Source organism: Hylobates moloch, unplaced genomic scaffold, assembly GCF_009828535.3.
Source record: "Hylobates moloch isolate HMO894 unplaced genomic scaffold, HMol_V3 SCAFFOLD_10, whole genome shotgun sequence".
In the NCBI taxonomy this organism is placed as follows: domain Eukaryota; kingdom Metazoa; phylum Chordata; class Mammalia; order Primates; family Hylobatidae; genus Hylobates; species Hylobates moloch.
The window spans coordinates 61086667-61104563 of NW_026652285.1; the positions used below are offsets into that span (position 1 = coordinate 61086667).

Here is a 17897-nt window from a genome sequence, read left to right on the forward strand (position 1 = left end):
ATAATGAGATACCAGACCCCTTATTCATCATGATGGCTTCCTTGCCCCTCCCTAGTTCGCATTTTCTCACACATAGTTACATTTCTTCCCTGCTATATAAACTCCTAATTTTAGTCAGTCAGGGAGATGGATTTGAGACTGAGCTCTTGTCTCCTTGGCTGCAGGACCCGACTAAAGCCTTCTTCCCTGCACTAGTCATGTCTCAGTGATTGGTTTCCTGTGCAGCAAGCAACAGGACCTAGACTGAACTCTCTGGTGTTTTGGTAACAGTGCCTGTGTTGTTCCTGATTATAAGAGGCATACATTGACTGTTTCATCATTAGGAATGGTGATGGTGTGTTGAGGTAACCAGGGTTGCCTGGACAAAGAGCTGACTGGGAATGGAGGATCCTCTTCTCCTAGCTTGGCTTCCCGCGGACTGCAGACCCCTTGCCTTTTTTCCCCGGGAGGAAGGGTTACCTCCCCACAACCCCCTGATAAAAGAAACTTTCCTGAGCCCTAAGAATGTGCATTTCTCTTTCCTTCTGCCCAACCCTATACCAATGTTGGGTCTAACCTTAAGCTGGAGGGGGAAAAACAAGAAAGCAAGAGAGAACCAGAGCAACCACTCCTTGGAGAACTGACCAGACAACAGAAAAATAGCCTGACCATGAACTGGAGGCCCTTTGCAGTCTGTGGCTCCATTGTACTCTTTGGACTCAATACAATTTCCACAAAACCTTAAAGCAGGGATTCCCAACTCCCAGGCCATGGAACAGATACCAGGTACTTGTTAGGAACTGGGCTGCACAGCAGGAAGTGAGCGGCAGGTCAGCGAGCAAAGCTTCATCTGTATCTACAGCCACTCCCCATCTCCCACATTACTGCCTGAGCTCCACCTCCTGTCAGATCAGCAGCAGCATTAGATTCTCATAGAAGCACAAACCCTATTGTGAACTGCACATGTGAGGGATCCAGGTTGTGTGCTCCTTATGAGAATCTAATGCCTGATGATCTGTCACTGTCTCCCGTCGCCCCCAGATGGGACTGTCTAGTTGTAGGAAAATAAGCTCAGGGCTCCCACTGATTCTACATTATGGTGAGTTATATAATTATTTGATTATGTATTACAATGTACCAGCCTTGGCAACATGGCAAAACCCCATTGCTGCCAAAAATACAAAAAGTTAGCTGGGTGTGATGCTGCACACCTGTAATCCGAGCTACTTGGGAGGCTGAGGCATGAGAGTCACTTGAATCTGGGAGGCAGAGGTTGCGGTGAGCCAAGATCATGCCACTGCACTCCAGCCTGAGCAACAGAGTGAGACTCCACCTTTTATATCTGAGCAAGACTCTGTCTCAAAAAAAAAAAAAAAAAGGAAATACCTGAAACTGGGTAATTTATAAAGAAAAGAGGTTTAATTGACTCATGGCTCTGTGGGCTGTACAGCCTTCTGCTTCTGGGGAGGCCTCGGGAAACTTACAATCACGGCAGAAGGCAAAGGGGAAGCAAGCACCATCTTCACATGGGGGAGGAGGAGGGAGAGAGTGAAGGAGAAGGTGCTACACACCTTTAAACAACCAGGTCTCATGAGAACTCTAACCAAAGAACAGCATGGGGGAAGTCATCCCCATAATTCAGTCACCTCCCACCAGGCCCCTCCTCCAACGCTGGGAATTACAATTAGACATGAGATTTGGGTGGGGACACAGAGCCAAACCATATCAGACCCCAAGGTCTCCTGCAAACTTTGGTTGCCTCAACTCCAGAGCCCTGGTGCCACAAAGCCTGTGTGTTTTGCCACATTTATTTTACACTTGCCTACAGGTAGAGGTGACTACTCTAGAACAACCCTCTACATTCAGCAGATGCCTTGCAGACCTCCCTGGGAGATGGCCGACACAGGGAGGCCTGCAGGGCATCTGCTACACATGGCTGTCTTGCATTTCCCTTTCAGCATAAAGCCTGGACACTCACTCAGCTCCAGGACACGGGAGAATTTATCCCAACCCTTTGCCAGACAGGCATCAGCCCTGAAGGGGTGATGTGGCAAGATAGACAGCCCTTATCCTCGTATGACAGATTTTTGATAATGAGCATTAAATTCTATCAAATGCATATGGTTTGCTCTAATGAAGCTGTGCACGGTGTGAAGTGATTTCTTCATTGTGTGCCATTCCTGGCATGACTGCCGCTTGCTCACATTGCATTATTTTGTTACTGTAACCTACGTTTGATCTACCAGTGGTGTAGTCAGAGCTGAGCTCATTCGTGGCAGGCAGCTTCGAGATGGTCCCCAGTGGTCCCGCCCCCCTGCCCCCCCACCCAATTCACAGCCTTGTTCAATTATTTCTGCTTGACTGGGGATTAGGCTCATACTTCTAGGGAACAGATAGGCAGAAGTGGTGGATGTCGTTTCCATTGTTGGGTTACAGAAAGACTGGCTCCCCTCTCAAGCACCCTCTCCCTCTCTCCCACACTCACTCTGTAGGAAGCCAGCCGCCATGTTGGGCGCAGCCTATGGAGAAGCCACATTGCAAGGTGCTGATGTCCCCTGCAGTCTGCCAGCAAGGACCTGAGGCTGACAACCACATGGGTGGGCTTGGAAGCAAACCCCCACCCAAGTCCAGGCTCAAGATGACCCCAGCCCAGTCAATACTTTGCAGCCTTTCAGGGGAACCTAGCTTCCTGACTCTCTTCACATGGCATGAGAATCAGATCTGTAGCTATTTGTCTAGTTTTCTTATTTGATCCATAAGTATAATAAAACTTCTCATCTCCCCAAGAGGGCCAAATGTGGTGGCCCGACCTAGGTCCCTAGGTTAAGCCCCCAAGGTGACAAAAAGACTGGAGCAGTTGCCTCTCTAGGTATTTACACCTCAAGGAAAAGCGAGCCTGAGAATGCGGAGAAATCTGTAGCTAAGAGCCAAAGGTGGGCAGTGGCTGGACTCCTGGCCCACAGAGTGTTTGTGAGGCTGCACACATGTGTTGTTTAAAGCCACTAAATTTGGGGGTAATTTATTAGGCAGCAATAGATAATTAATACAATAGCCTTAACTCAAATTAATCTATAGTTTTTTTGGAGTTGGGTAACCATCTTATTTAAGTTTTAGTACATACATTCTGCATTTTTAATAAATTGCAAAAAATTTTAAATATTTTTCTTTTCTTTTTTTTTTTTTTGAAACACTGTCTCACTCTCTCACCCAGGCGGGAGTGCAGTAGCATGATCATAGCTCACTGTAGCTTCAACATCTTAGGCTGAAGTGATCCTACTGTCTCAGCCTCCTGAGTAGCTGGGACTACAGACATGCACTGCCATGCCCATCTAATTTTTTGGTATTTTTTTGTAGAGACAGAGTTTTGCCATGTTGCCCAGACTGGTCTCAAACTCCTGGATTCAAGCAATCTGCCTGACTTGGTCTCCCAAAGTGTAATCTTTTTACACAGTTAAAATTTATTTCTTCAAGCTTTCAAATTAGTATTGTAAAATCATTTACAAATGGAATGTTTTATTTTTAAAAGGTGTCTATATTAATGATTTCTATTTCTTTGATTTCTCTTAGCATATTTTGCTTAGTATATTCAGACATTTTTCTTAAGTCAATTTGAATTAGTTTTTTTCCATATTCATTTTATTAAAAATTTTCAGGCCAGGCACAGTGGGTCACGCTTGTAATCCCAGCACTTTGGGAGGCCGACGTAGGGGGGGATCACTTGAGGTCAGGAGTTCAAGACCAGCCTGGCCAACACAGTGGCCACCCCATCTCTACTAAAAATACAAAAATTAGATGGGCCTGGTGGCGCATGCTCCTGGGGAGGCTGAGGCAGTAGAATCACTTGAGCCCAGGAGGCAGAGGTTGCAGTGAGCCGAGATCATGCCACTACACCCCAGCCTGGGTGACACGGCGAGACTGTCTCAAAAAAAAAAAAAAAATCAAATTTCTTAGCATGCAAATATTTATGATATTCTCTTCATCTGGCCTTATAACCCCTTTAGCATTTCTAGTTTTGATTATTCCAGTTTCTCTTTTATTACATTTTCACAGGTTATATATGCCATTGTTTGTACATCGCTGGGAAGATTCCCAAATTACTAGCTTTGGAATTTATTTATCAGTTTAGTACCACTATCTTCTCTCATAATTAAGATCTTGTTTCTTTATAAGGATGATTTGCTTGGTGGTGGTGTTTAAGCAAAGTTTGCTCAGATCATTCTTTTTTTTACTATTATTGTTTATAATAAAATAATTGAAGGTTGTTGGTATTGATTTGCAGGTCCTCAATGCTGAGATTTTACAAGTTGATTTACTTTCCTCTTTGACACATTTCTTCCATGGGATTGTGACTTATAAATTTCAAAATCTTTAGTGTCAGAGGGGACACATACATGTTCACACATATGTGTGATTAATCTCCAACTTCTTCACATTGTACCCTCTGATAGATAGGGTGACCTATGTTCCAGTTTTCTCGGGACACTCCCAGGTTACACTTTATGGAAAAACAAAACTTCCCTGGATTTCTCGGGGCTCTTGTAAAAGCCCCAGCTTTCTGACTCTCCTCAAAGGCCATAAGTATGAGATCTGTAGCTATTTGTCTAGTTGACGTATTTGATCTATTTAAGTATAATACAACTTCTCTTATCTCCCCAAGAGGGCCAAATGTGGTGGCCCAAACTAGGTCCCTAGGTTAAGCCCCCAAGGTGACAAAGGACTAGAGCAGCTGCCTCTCTAGCTGTTCACATATCAAGGACAAGTGAGCCTCAGAACTTACAGAACTCTGTATCTAAAAGCCAAAAGTGGGCAGTCCCAGCTACTCAGGAGGCCAAGGGGGAGGATCACTGGAGCCCAGGAGGAGGAGTCCAGCCTGAGGAACTTAGTGAGACTCCAGTCTCAAAAAAAAACAAAAAACAAAAAACAAAAAAACCCAGCTGATACACACACACACACACATACACACACACGCACACACACATGAGGCTAGCAGACTCCAGGAGATTTTATTTACACACCAAAAGGCCCAGTATTTCCAAGGAGATTCTTTTAGGAAGGAAGGCAACAGCTGCCTCCTTCCCATCCATAAGCAGGGAAAGTCATTTCCCCATCCCTCAACTACAGTGTCCTCCTCTCATCGGCTTGCATCATGTCCCCCAGGGGACAGGCCTGGGATGAGGCAGTGCCAATGCACTGATGATTTATGACAAGGTGTTCAATAAGAACTCTGTCTCTGAGCCAGAGGCACCTCATGTACACTGTGTTAGTTTGCTGTGGTTGCCATAACAAGGTACCACAAACTGGATAACTTAAAACTACAGAAATGTATTCTCTCAATGTTCTGGAGGCCAGAAGTCCAAAATCAAAGTGTCAGCAGAGCCATGCTCCCTCCAAGGGTCCAGGGAAGGATCCTTCCTTGCCTCTTCCCACTTCTAGGAGTTCCCAGCAATCCTTGGTGTCCCTTAGCTTATGGCAACCTAACTTCATACCCTGCCTTCACCTTCATGTGGCAGTCTCTGCGCTATGTGTGTCTGTGTCCAAGTTTCCCTCCTATAGGGGAAGTCATTGGGTTAGGGCCTACCCTAGTCCAAGAGGACCTCGTCGTACCTTGATTACATCTGCAAAGACCCTGTTTCCAAATAAAGTCATATTCACAGGTTGAGTGGGTGTGAATTTGGGGGAAAACTTTTTCAACCCAATAAATACACACATCCACCAAAAAAAACAACAAATACTTTTTTTTTTTTTGAGACAGGGTCTTGCTTTGTCACCCAGGCTGGAGTGCAGTGGTGAGATCATGGCTCACTGTAGCTTTGACCTCCTGGGCTTAAGCAATCCTCCTACCTCAGCCCCCCCAAGTAGCCGGGACTATAGGTGCATACCACTACGCTCAGCTAATTTTTGTATTTTTTTTGGTAGAGATGGGTTTTCGCCACGTTGCCCAGGCTGGTCTCGAACTCCTTAGCTCAAACCATCTACCCGCCTTGTCCTCCCAAAGTGCTGGGATTATAGGTGTGAGCCACCGTGCATGGCCCTAATGAAGAAATATTCAAAATCCAACACACATGTCATCTCAGCATAATTATTAATAAAGGCCCTTTCACTCTCAAAAGTGTTCCAGTTTGGATGATAAATGGTGTGGCCCCTGACTGATAGAAACTCATAGTTGGACAGTATCCAATTCTCCTCTACTTCTTCCTGTCGTTTGGAAGTTATGCGTGGTCGTGTGACTGGTTTTAGCCAATAGAATGTGACAAGGATTGGCATTTGTGACGCCACCTTTAATTGCCAGTGCTCAGCTCTTCGGTCCTCTCTACATTATCAAATCAAATCCAGCATGAACCAAAATAATGATATATCATAACCAAGTAGAGCTTATCCCAAGAATGCAAGGATATTTTAACATTAATAAATCTATTTAATGTAGGCAGGGCACGGTGGCTCATATCTGTAATCCCAGCACTTTGGAAGGCCAAGGCAGGCAAATCACTTGAGGTCAGGAGTTCGAGAGCAGCCTGACCAACATGGTGAAACCCTATCTCCACTAAAAATACAATAATTGGCTGAGCATGGTGACGCACAGCTGTTATAATCCCAGCTACTCAGGAGGCCGAGGCATGAGACTCTCTTGTACCTGAGAGGCGGAGGTTGCAGTGAGCTGAGATCGTGCCATTGCATACTCCAGCCTAGGTGACAGAGTGAGACTCCGTCTCAAAAAAAAAAAAAAAGCATGTATCACCACATGTACATTACACACACCCTAGGAATTCAAATATTGGCAGAGTTAGACACATAAAACAATGGAATGAAACAGAAATTCCTGGAGCTATTACATTAGAAACTTAGATCTCTATCTCACTTTGTGCAAGTACACATTCCTCACGGAGTAAAGGCATAAACATGAAAAGTACTTTAAAAGCATAAGAGCACGTTTTACAAAACTCGGGTACAAAAGACCTTCTTAAGCAAGATTAAGCATAGAAGTGATAGAAGTATGATAATTGACTACACAGAAATTTGAAACTTCCATACAACAAAAGATTCCAAGCAAAGTATAAAGATGAGAGAATCAGGTATACGCACTATGTCTATACAGGGTTTATATTCAGAGTCTACGTTTACTTTAACTCTGATGAATCAATTTTTTTTTTTTTTTGAGATGGAGTCTCACTCTGTCGCCCAGGCTGGAGTGCAGTGGCGCCATCTCGGCTCACTTCAAGCTCCGCCTCCCGGGTTCACGCCATTCTCCTGCCTCAGCCTCCCAAATAGCTGGGACTACAGGTGCCCGCTACCACGCCCAGCTAATTTTTTTGTATTTTTAGTAGAGACAGGGTTTCACCGTGTCAGCCAGGATGGTTTCGATCTCCTGACCTCATGATCCACCCGCCTCGGCCTCCCAAAGTGCTGGGATTACAGGCGTAAGCCACTGGGCCCGGCTGAATCAATTTTTTAAAATAGGCAAAAAAAAAAAGAAAACAGACAAAAGGTCTGGGCACATATGAATGGCCTACAAATGTATAAAACAATTTTCACACCTGGTATAGTGGCTTACACCTATAACCCCTGCACCTTGGGAGGCTGAGGGTGGGAGGATTACTTGAGGTCAGGAATTCAAGACTAGCCTGGGCAACACAGTGAGTCTCCATCTCTACAAAAAAAAACTAGCTGGGCGTGGTGATGTATGCCTGCAGTCCTAGCTACTTGGGAAGCTGAGGCAGGAGAATGGCCTGAGCCCAGGAGCTGAAAGCTGCAGTGAGCTGTGATGGTGCTGGTGCACTATAGCCTGGGTGACAGAGTGAGACCCTGTCTCAAAAATAAATTAATTTTAAAAATGTGTTTTCACGTTTATTAACAATCATAGGAATTGGTTAAAATATCTACGATGACATGTTATCTTTCTCAAACTGACGTTCTCTGTATGATAACACACTGTAGAAAACAGAATAAGTTGGTACTGTTTTTTTGAAGGGCACTTTGGCAAGCATCTCTTACTCTTTTTAATGTGCACAACGGGAGTAGAATGCATTATTGCATGCTATATTTTTTTTATATTCTATATATAATATATACATAATTATATAATATAGAATATATTCTAAATTCGAATGCATTATTTACCCCTACTTTGCTGTAAGAGGAGTTTCCACACCAGTTCAGTCATGAGAGTTCCAGGACCTTCCCCTAAGCCAAGAGTCCCTCCTATACTGCAAGACCTAAAATTTCAAAGTGCCGCCATGACATCTTTTAGCCTCACAGGCCCCAAAGGCTTAATTGTGAGTTCCCCTGCTCTCACCAGAAGCGCCCCCCACCCAGTGGAAAAGGCTCCCCACACAGCTAGTTCCAGAGCAGGTGAACCCCACCTGCTCCTCAACCTAACAGATTTCACTTCACTGCCAGCTTGCAGAATTATTTTCAAAAACCCATCACATCCTCCAGCAGGAACAAGAGAACACCAACCCCGCCTGTCACTACAAACCTCCTCCCACAGCCCTGTTGGTTCACTGTGTTCCTGAGGGCAGTCTCTGTGTGGCCTGCATGGTACAGAGTGCGGTGTCCTTGGTGTGGCTGGCACAGCGTGGAGGTGGTGTCTCAGTGTGGCCTGCACAGCATGGAGAGTGGTGTCCTCTGCCCGCAGGCTATGAGTATTTGTGACCAAGAAGCTGCTGCAGTTCTCATGTGGCCAGTGTCTGTGCTGTGTGTGTCTCACCCTGTTTAGGGTGGAGGATCTCTCCTTCACCAGCAGGGTGACCAGGAGGCCATCAGAACCCTGCCAGGCCCACGGACATTAGGCTGGGCCATGCGACATGCATCACATCCAAGCAGCAGCATTAAGGGGTATATTTGTTCCCAGGAGAGACCCAAATGCCCTCCTTTTTCCTGGTTTACTGTAGGGAAGAGGGATATTCTTTTGTTGTTGTTGTTTCGGAGTCTTGCTCTGTCACCCAGGCTGAAGTACAGTGGTGCAATCTCAGCTCACTGCAACCTCCACCTCCCAGGTTCAAGCAATTCTCTGCCTCAGCCTCCTGAGTAGCTGGGATTATAGGCCCCGCTAATTTTTTTTTTTTTTTTTTTAGTAGAGAAGGGGTTTCACCATCTTGGCCAGGCTGGTCTTGAACTCCTGACCTCGTGACCTTGGCCTCCCAAACTGCTGGGATTACAGGCTTGAGCCACTGCGCCTGGCCAAGAGGGAGATCTTTCTTACATGCCTTCATGTAGAGTATTTCTTCCTAGCAGTTACGTCTATTTAAAGTCATCATTTTACAATGTATTGGCTGATCTCCGCTCCGTCCCCCACCATGACAGAGACTCCCTTTTACTTCGGCCTTCTTAGTCTCCTCAGCTCCTAGGACCATGCCTGGGGTGTCCCAATTCTCCAAAAATATTTTTTGAGTAAATGAAATGAAAGTTTTACGCCCTTTGGGAAAATGAAATCAAATTCTTGCTCAGAAAAAAAGGACCACTAAGGAGAAAGTGTGGGCTGTTCTGAGAATTTGAATTTTATCTAAGGGTTAGTCAACAATGGGTGATGGAGCCACTCTTTGTATTAGGAGACTATAAAGTTGTAATTGTTGTGGAGATGGGTGGGGATGGAGGGAGGCTGGAATCTTGTGAAGCCACATGTCACCTGCGTTAACCAGAGCTCAAGGAACAGGAGCAGATGGAATTCTGTATGGGCATGATGGCATCTGCCACTTTTCTAAGAAAACGCCAGGGCTGCGTGCCCCTTCTGCCCACAGAGTATCCTCCAGCATAAGTGATATGAATCAAGAGGCCTAGAGTTCCCCCAGTATTTAAATTCCCCCAAAATGGCATGCGCATTGTTCTGGGGAGCGACTATAGCTTTCATCAGAATCTCAAAAGGGCCTAAGACCAAAATAAGGCTAAGATGCATGGGTCTAACTGCTTATTGCGGAAGTAGAATAGTTCAGTAAAGGAGGCCAGCCATCTATGTGACTGGATTTTTCTTTCTATATTTTCCCTGGAGCTAATTCATAGACGGCTCCAACTCTCATTAGGACGTTTGTCCTCTGTAGTCAAGAGGATGAAGAATAGTACAGCGGCATGCAAAATGCCAACTTCCTCCCTTGTCCTAAAAGTCCACCACCCCGCCTCACTCACAGCTAATGAACCCCTTATACTCCAGCCAAGTAAAGCACCCCCCTCTCCTCCAATGCGACACACACATCATGTCAAGGCCCCTCCCTCCCCAGCTCTGGGTCCTCTCACTTAGAGAAAGACTTCCCACCCTCATCATTACCCCATTACCTCCCTCTCCTGGGGACCCCTGTCGCTCTTTGGCATACTAACCTGTTCTAGCAGCTCCCATCACTTAGAAACAACTGTCCTGACCCACGCCTACATCATTTTGTGTCTGGAATTGGTGGGTTCTTGGTCTCACTGACTTCAAGAATGAAGCCGCCGACCCTCGCGGTGAGTGTTACAGCTCTTAAGGTGGCGCCGCGGACCCTCGCGGTAAGTGTTACAGCTCTTAAGGTGGCACGTCTGGAGTTTGTTCCTTCTGATGTTCGGATGTGTTAAGAGTTTCTTCCTTCTGGTGGGTTCGTGGTCTCGCTGGCTCAGGAGTGAAGCTGTAGACCTTCGCGGTGAGTGTTACAGTTCTTAAGGCGGCGCGTCTGGAGTTGTTCGTTCCTCCCAGTGAGCTCGTGGTCTCGCTGGCTTTAGGAGTGAAGCTGTAGACCTTCGCAGTGAGTATTACAGCTCATAAAAGCAGTGTGGACCCAAAGAGTGACCAGTAGCAAGATTTATTGCAAAGAGCAAACGAACAAAGCTTCCACAGTGTGGAAGGAGACACCAGCGGGTTGCCACTGCTGGCTTGGGCAGCCTGCTTTTCTTCTCTTATCTGGCCCCACCCACGTCCTGCTGATTGGTAGAGCCCAGTGGTCTGTTCTGACAGGGCGCTGATCGGTGCATTTACCATCCCTAAGCTAGACATAAAAGTTCTCCACGTCCCCATCAGATCAGTTAGATACAAAGTATTGACACAAAGGTTCTCCAAGGCCCCACCAGAGCAGCTAGATACAGAGTGTCGATTGGTGCACTCACAAACCCTGAGCTAGACACAGGGTGCTGATTGGTGTGTCTGCAAACCTTGAGCTAGATACAGAGTGCCGATTGGTGTATTTACAATCCTTGAGCTAGACATAAAAGTTCTCCAAGTCCCCACCAGAGCAGCTAGATACAGAGTGTCGATTGGTGCATTCACAGACCCTGAGCTAGACACAGGGTGCTGATTCGTGTGTTTACAATCCCTGAGCTAGACATAAAGGTTCTCCACATCTCCACCAGACTCAGGAGCCCAGCTGGCTTCACCCAGTGGATCCCGCACCGGGGCTGCAGGTGGAGCTGTAGGTGGAGCTGCCTGCCAGTCCCGCGCCGTGCGCTCGTACTCCTCAGCCCTTGGGTGGTCAATGGGACTGGGCGCCGTGGAGCAGGGGGTGGTGCTCGTCGGGGAGGCTCGGGCCGCACAGGAGCCCATGGAGGGGGTGGGAGGCTCAGGCATGGCGGGCTGCAGGTCCCGAGCCCTGCCCCGCGGGAAGGCAGCTAAGGCCTGGTGAGAAATCGAGCGCAGCGCCGGTGGGCTGGCACTGCTGGGGGACCCAGTACACCCTCCGCAGCCGCTGGCCCGGGTGCTAAGCCCCTCATTGCCTGGGGCCGGCAGGGCCTGCCGGCTGCTCTGAGCGAGGGGCCCGCCAAGCCACGTCCACCCGGAACTCCAGCTGGCCCGCAAGCGCAGCGCAGCCCGGGTTCCCGCTCGCGCCTCTCCCTCCACACCTCCCTGCAAGCTGAGGGAGCCAGCTCCCGCCTTGGCCAGCCCGGAAGGGGGCTCCCAAAGTGCAGTGGTGGGCTGAAGGGCTCCTCAAGTGCCGCCAAAGTGGGAGCCCAGGCAGAGGAGGCGCCGAGAGCAAGCGAGGGCTGTGAGGACTGCCAGCAAACTGCCACCTCTCAATTTCATGATAAAACTTATTTAGCATCTGTCTACGCTTGCATCTTCACTACCCTAGGGGAGGAAAATTTCCTTTTCCTGCCACCTTCCTAAGATTTTCAGCCGGGGCCCTGCAAATTAGACTGACAAAAGACAGATGAACCAGAGAAAAACAAACAGAAGTTTATTAACATGTGCACTGTGCAGACGCACCAAACTCAAAGATGAGTAACCAAAAGGGACAGTTATGTAGCACCTTTTTTTTTTTTTTTTGAGATGGAGTCTTGCTCTGTCCCCAGGCTGGAGTGCAGTGGCATGATCTCGGCTCACTACAACCTCCCAGATTCAAGCAATTCTTCTGCCTCAGCCTCCCGAGTAGCTGGGACTACAGGCTCGCACCACCACACCCAGCTAATTTTTGTATTTTTCGTAGAGATGGGGTTTCACCTTGTTGGCCAGGATGATCTCAATCTCTTGACCTCATGATTCGCCTGCCTCGGCCTCTCAAAGTGCTGGGATTACAGGCCTGAGCCACCTCGCCTGGCCAGTTGTCTAGCATCTTAACAGAACAGTACATTAGCAGAGAAGTGACAAGGCCAAGGCCAACGACTGAGTTTTCAAGGAGTGGCAAATTGCGGAAAGGAAAATATATGGGAGACCAATGGGACGATACGGGTGGTTAGCAAGGTTTGTTATGTGGGTTCCTCTGGTGCTGTCTCTAGGCTGCCGAGAGTCTGAAGTTGTTTCCTGTGATTAACAATGAACTTCTGTCCTTCCTGGTTGAGAGGGGAGGAGGGCACCTTTACCAATTTCTGTCCTTCTTTTAGGCAAATGGGGGAGGAAAGGGAGATCTTCTTCTGTCTGCTGTTTCTCAATTGCCTTAGGTTCAAAATAGTCCTTATGACAAAGTGGCATATTTTAGGGTGGCGTATTCTGCCACCCCTAACTTCTCTAACAAACTCTTCAATTAGGCTTCCAGCTCAACCACTCCACTGAAACCACTCCTCTCCCCGGCCTGCCTGTGGCAAATCTAGTGAATGCCTCACCCTCCTTATCCCATTGAACCGAGAGGACCCTCCCTGTGCTTTGAAACCTTCTGGTCATTTGGCTCCTCTCTCTCCTCCCCTCCCAGGTTTCCTGCCTCCCTGGACAGCCAAATTCTCCACTCTGCTGCTAGGCATCGCTCAGCCAGAGCCCTATTGGTCAGCAGGTGGAATGAGGAGCATATTTGATGACGGCACTTAAGCCCCCCTTCCCTCTTCCCCTTTGCCCCACATCTGGACAAGCTACTGTGTGGACCCACTAGGAACCCCAGAGTTGGAATGAAGACTATGCTGAAGACATCTGAGATTCAACAGATGCAGAAAGAAGCTGGAGCACCCCTTAACTGACTAATATTAGGCAGAAACTTTTTAAAACCAAGGCTGCCGTAAATTCCCCTTAGGACAGTTTCTACTCACAGGAAGAAGATGGAGAGTAGCCCTATCATAAATCCCCACTTTGGGGAAGTTTCATGGCCCTGAGGAAGATGGGAAAGACCACTCACACCTGCATAAACAAACATCATTAGAAACTTCCTTTTTTCCTCTTTGTTCTCCTAAAAACCCTTTTGTCTTTCCTAAAGAAACCTATTTGCTCTTCCCAATTCCCATAGAAGCCTTTCTCTCCACTCCTTTTTCCCTTCTAAGTTAGGTTTATAAGCCACTAACTTTAATTTAGCAAGCTAGCTACTTCTTTTGTTTGCTAACATATACATACAAATAAACCTTTTTTTTTTCCTGTTAGTCTTTCTTTTGTCAGCTTAATTCACAGGCCCCAGGGACTGCACTTAAGAGGATAGAGGAAGTCTCCCCTCCACACACACACTGATAAGAAATTTTCAATGCTCCCTCCTTTGGTCCCAGCAGGAGAGTCGACCACACAAGCCCTTGCCTGTGTATGGAAACCCTAACTCAATTCACCCTGACCACAGTAAAACCCCAAGCCAGGATCCTTTCCTGGCTCTCTCGAGTCATTTTGGACCTGCTTGGGAGGCCTGCCCCACTCTCCCAGAGGTGGCCGTGATCTGAGTAATAAGCCTTTTCTTTCATACCCTCTTGTATGTGTGGTGCCACCAGCCTCAACATCAGGACTCAGCATTCATGGGGTTCCCTCCACTTTTGCAGGGGCCATAACAGCCCATTGAAATCTCCTCTAGTTGTACTCCCTCCTTTGCTAATTTCATCCAGTCCTGTGACTTTACGACTTTTCTTGCAGAAGATATGGCTAATCAAATTACTACATCTGGATTATCGTAGTACATGTAGATATTCTTAAAGCACATAGATTCTTATATTTTGTGTATAGATTGTTATACTAGATTAGATCTGCTATACACTATGGACTTTATTTATTTATTATTTACTTTTTGTTTTGTTGAGAGGGAATCTTTCTGTCACCCAGGCTGGAGTGCAGTGGTGCAATCTTGGCTCACTGCAACCTCTGCCTCCCGGGTTCAAGCAATTCTCCTGCCTCAGCCTCCTGAGTAGATGGGACTGTAAGTGTATGCTACCACGCCTGGCTAACTTCTGTATTTTTAGTAGAGATGGGTTTTCCATCGTGTTAGCCAGGCTGGTCTCTAACTCCTGACCTCAAGTGATCTGCCCACCTCGGCCTCCGAAAGTGCTGGGATTACATGCCCAGCCTACACTATGGACTTTAAATAATACCTGCCTGCTTCCAAATTCAGAATCAACCCAGAATCCTCCCCCAAACTCCAAACCCAAATTTCTATTCCTTACTCACTATTTCAATACCTGAGTCATCTCAAAGTTTAAACTAAAACAATTCTTCACTTGTCCTCTGCTTCAATCCCAGTAAATGGCACACGTACCAAATTTCAAACCAAAGCCCAAGAATTCATCTTCGTTTCTTCCTTCTCTTCATGCACCACATCCAGTTCTTGTGCAAGACCTCCAAGGTACCTCCATGTAGCCTCTGTGCCTGTCCTGTTTTCCATTCAGCAGCCACTGCACTGGTCCAGGACACACTCACCTCCTGCTTGATGGCCACAGAGCTTCTGCTCCACTCCTGCTCCTCTGTGGGGTGCAGCCCTGGAGGTGGAGGAAATATAAGCAAGATATAGATTAGGTCCATAGTGTATAGCAGATCTAATCTAGTATAACAATCTATACATAACATGTAAGAATCTATGTCCCATGAGAATATCTACCTGTACTGTGATGATCCAGATGTAATCCTAGATTAGCCTGCCCCCTGCACGCTGCCCCTGCCGCCGGAATGGAACCCCAGGAGGCTGCCTGCCTCCTCACCTGGTCTCTGCCTGAGCTCAGCTGGCTTGTGGTCCCGCCTGTCCCCTTGGCACCTTTAGCCCATCCTACCTTGAGGCCTCAGTGCGGGAGGCTTCCTCCTCTTCACAGCCTTAAAACTCAGCGTACCCTGCTCCCCCTCGAACACACCCCCCTCACCCTCCCGTCTCAAGCTTCGAGCCCTGCGTCTGAATAACCTTGTTTCCCGAGCCCTGGTGAGCTTTGTTCTTCCCCAGGTGTCCCCTGTCGCTGGACCACTTTCCCGAGGTGCCGCCCAGAATCTTGCGGAGCTGCTATATACACTTGCTTGTCAGGAGAGGAAATGCTCGTGTTCCAATTCCTAGCACAGAGCTAGGAATTGGCACCAAATAATTATTTCTTGAAGTCATGGATAACTAAATGAATGAATCAATTAGTTAATCTCATATCCTAGAATGGGGTTCTGTAAGCCACCAGTTCTGGATATGTGAATTTAAAAAAGAAAATAGTGGCCAGGCGCAGTGGTTCACGCCTGTAATCTCAGCACTTTGGGAGGTCCAGGTGGGCGGATCATGAGGTCAGGAGATCGAGACCATCCTGGCTAACACGGTGAAACCCCGTCTCTACTAAAAATACAAAAACAAAATTAGCTGGGCATGGTGGCGGGCGCCTGTAGTCCCAGCTACTCGGGAGGCTGAGGTGGGAGAATGGCTTGAACCCGGGAGGCGGAGGTTGCAGTGATCCGAGAATGTACCACTGCACTCCAGCCTGTGCGACAGAGCAAGATTCCATATAAAAAAACAAAAAGAAAGAAAGAAAGAAAATATTTAGGCCAGGCACACAGTGGTGACTCATGCCTGTAATCCCAGCACTTTGGAAGGCCAAGGCAGGCAGATCACCGGAGGTCACGAGTTCGAGATCAGCCTGGCCAACGTGGTGAAACCCCATCTCTACCAAAAATACAAAAATTAGCCAGGCGTGGTGGCCGGCACCCGTAGTCCCAGCTATTCAGGAGGCTGAGGCAGGAGAATCCCTTGAACCCGGGAGGTGAAGTTTGCAGTGAGCAGAGATAGTGCCACTGCACTCCAGCCTGGGGGACAGAGCAAGACTCCATCTCAAATAAATAAATAAATAAAATAATAAAAAAGAAAATATTTAAATACAAATTTACAAAGAGCAGAAGAAAATAAAGATATTCATTTTCTGGGTGGGAAAAACGTTTAAGCTTAATATAAATCGAAAAAATTACACAGTAGAAAGTTGATATTGTAGACTGCACTGAAAATTTTAAAAATGTAAAATTAAAAACAATTTTTATGTTTAAAATTAAATATGACAAAGAGGGAGTGTGTAGCAAATGTAAGAGGTTATAACCTTAATATTAATGATTTGCGTGCGTTGGTTAAGGCAAACATGACCCTGAAGTTCAGTGAAGGCAGTAAACATAAGCAAACTATTTAAAAATAAAATTCATTAAAGGGAAACTATATTTGACCATACTATAAATCAAAATGCAAATTAAAACAATAATAATCTCCATTTTGTGTGTGGAATTTGAAAAAGGTTACATATATGAATATCCATATTCAATGGCTAGACGGCAATGTAACTGCTAAAGGGAAGATCATTTGGTATAATTTTGTGATTAAAAGAAAATGCCTTAAAATGATGTTGTGATCATTAACCCACTAGTCCTATTTCTCTGAATTGATCCTTAAATAATCTGAAAAGACAGAAAAGATTAATGCACAAAATTTTATCTTTATTACTAAAACAATTTAAGAATTTTCCTTAGAAACAATTTAAGATATTATTAGAGTAATAGTTGAGTCAAATTAGCTCATTTATGTGACAGACTGTAATATAACCATTAGAACATTTATAAAACCTGTAAAATAGTATGAGAAAAATCCTATGATATAAAGGAAAAAAGAAAAATATGAGCTTATATACACACATACACACACACATACACATACATGCACAATTGCATATTAAATTTTTAAAAAATGTATAAACAATGAGAAAGAAACACTGAGTGCCTTATCTAAGTATTTATAATTCCTGGTAACCTTGCAGCTTACAAATAAAGTAAATTATAATGTCGTAAACACCTGTGCATCGGCCACATTCAAAAGCAATCCATTCATGGCCATGAGCAGTGGCTCACACCTGTAATCCCAGCAATTTGGGAGGCCGAGGCGGGCAGATTACCTGAGGTCAGTAGTTTGGGACCAGCCTGGCCAATATGGTGAAACCCCATCTCTGCTAAAAAAAATAAATAAATAATAATAATACAAAAATTAGCCAGGTGTGGTGGCTGGTGCCTGTAATCCCAGCTACTCAGGAGGCTGAGGCAGGAGAATCGCTTGAACCCAGGAGGTGGAAGTTGCAAGGAGCCGAGATCATGCCACTGCACTCCAGCCTGGGAGACAGGGAGATTCTGTCTCAAAAACAAACAAACAAACAAACAAAATCAATTCATTCAAAATCCCTCATATCTGAGTCCTTCTGTTTATTCCCAAGTCACCTCCACTCACTCAACTCTAGTCTCTGATTGATTTCGGGGGCTGTGGGCATCCAATGACACAATGTCATTATAAAGTATGCCAATTATTATTTTTTTGTTTGTTTGTTTTGTTTTTTTGAGACAGAGTCTTGCTCTGTCGCCCAGGCTGGAGTGCAGTGGC

At 46.2% G+C, this 17897-nt stretch overlaps 1 long non-coding RNA gene across 1 annotated transcript in view; it reads right to left on the reverse strand.

Annotated features, from left to right (window-relative positions):
* Window positions 1-10753, reverse strand: part of LOC131384523 (uncharacterized) — a 64244-nt gene extending 53491 nt beyond the window's left edge. Inside the window, exon 1 of the long non-coding RNA XR_009215450.1 lies at window positions 10285-10753. This is a non-coding gene — a long non-coding RNA (uncharacterized LOC131384523). The remainder of the gene's footprint in view (window positions 1-10284) is intronic.
* Window positions 10754-17897: the final 7144 nt, after the last annotated feature.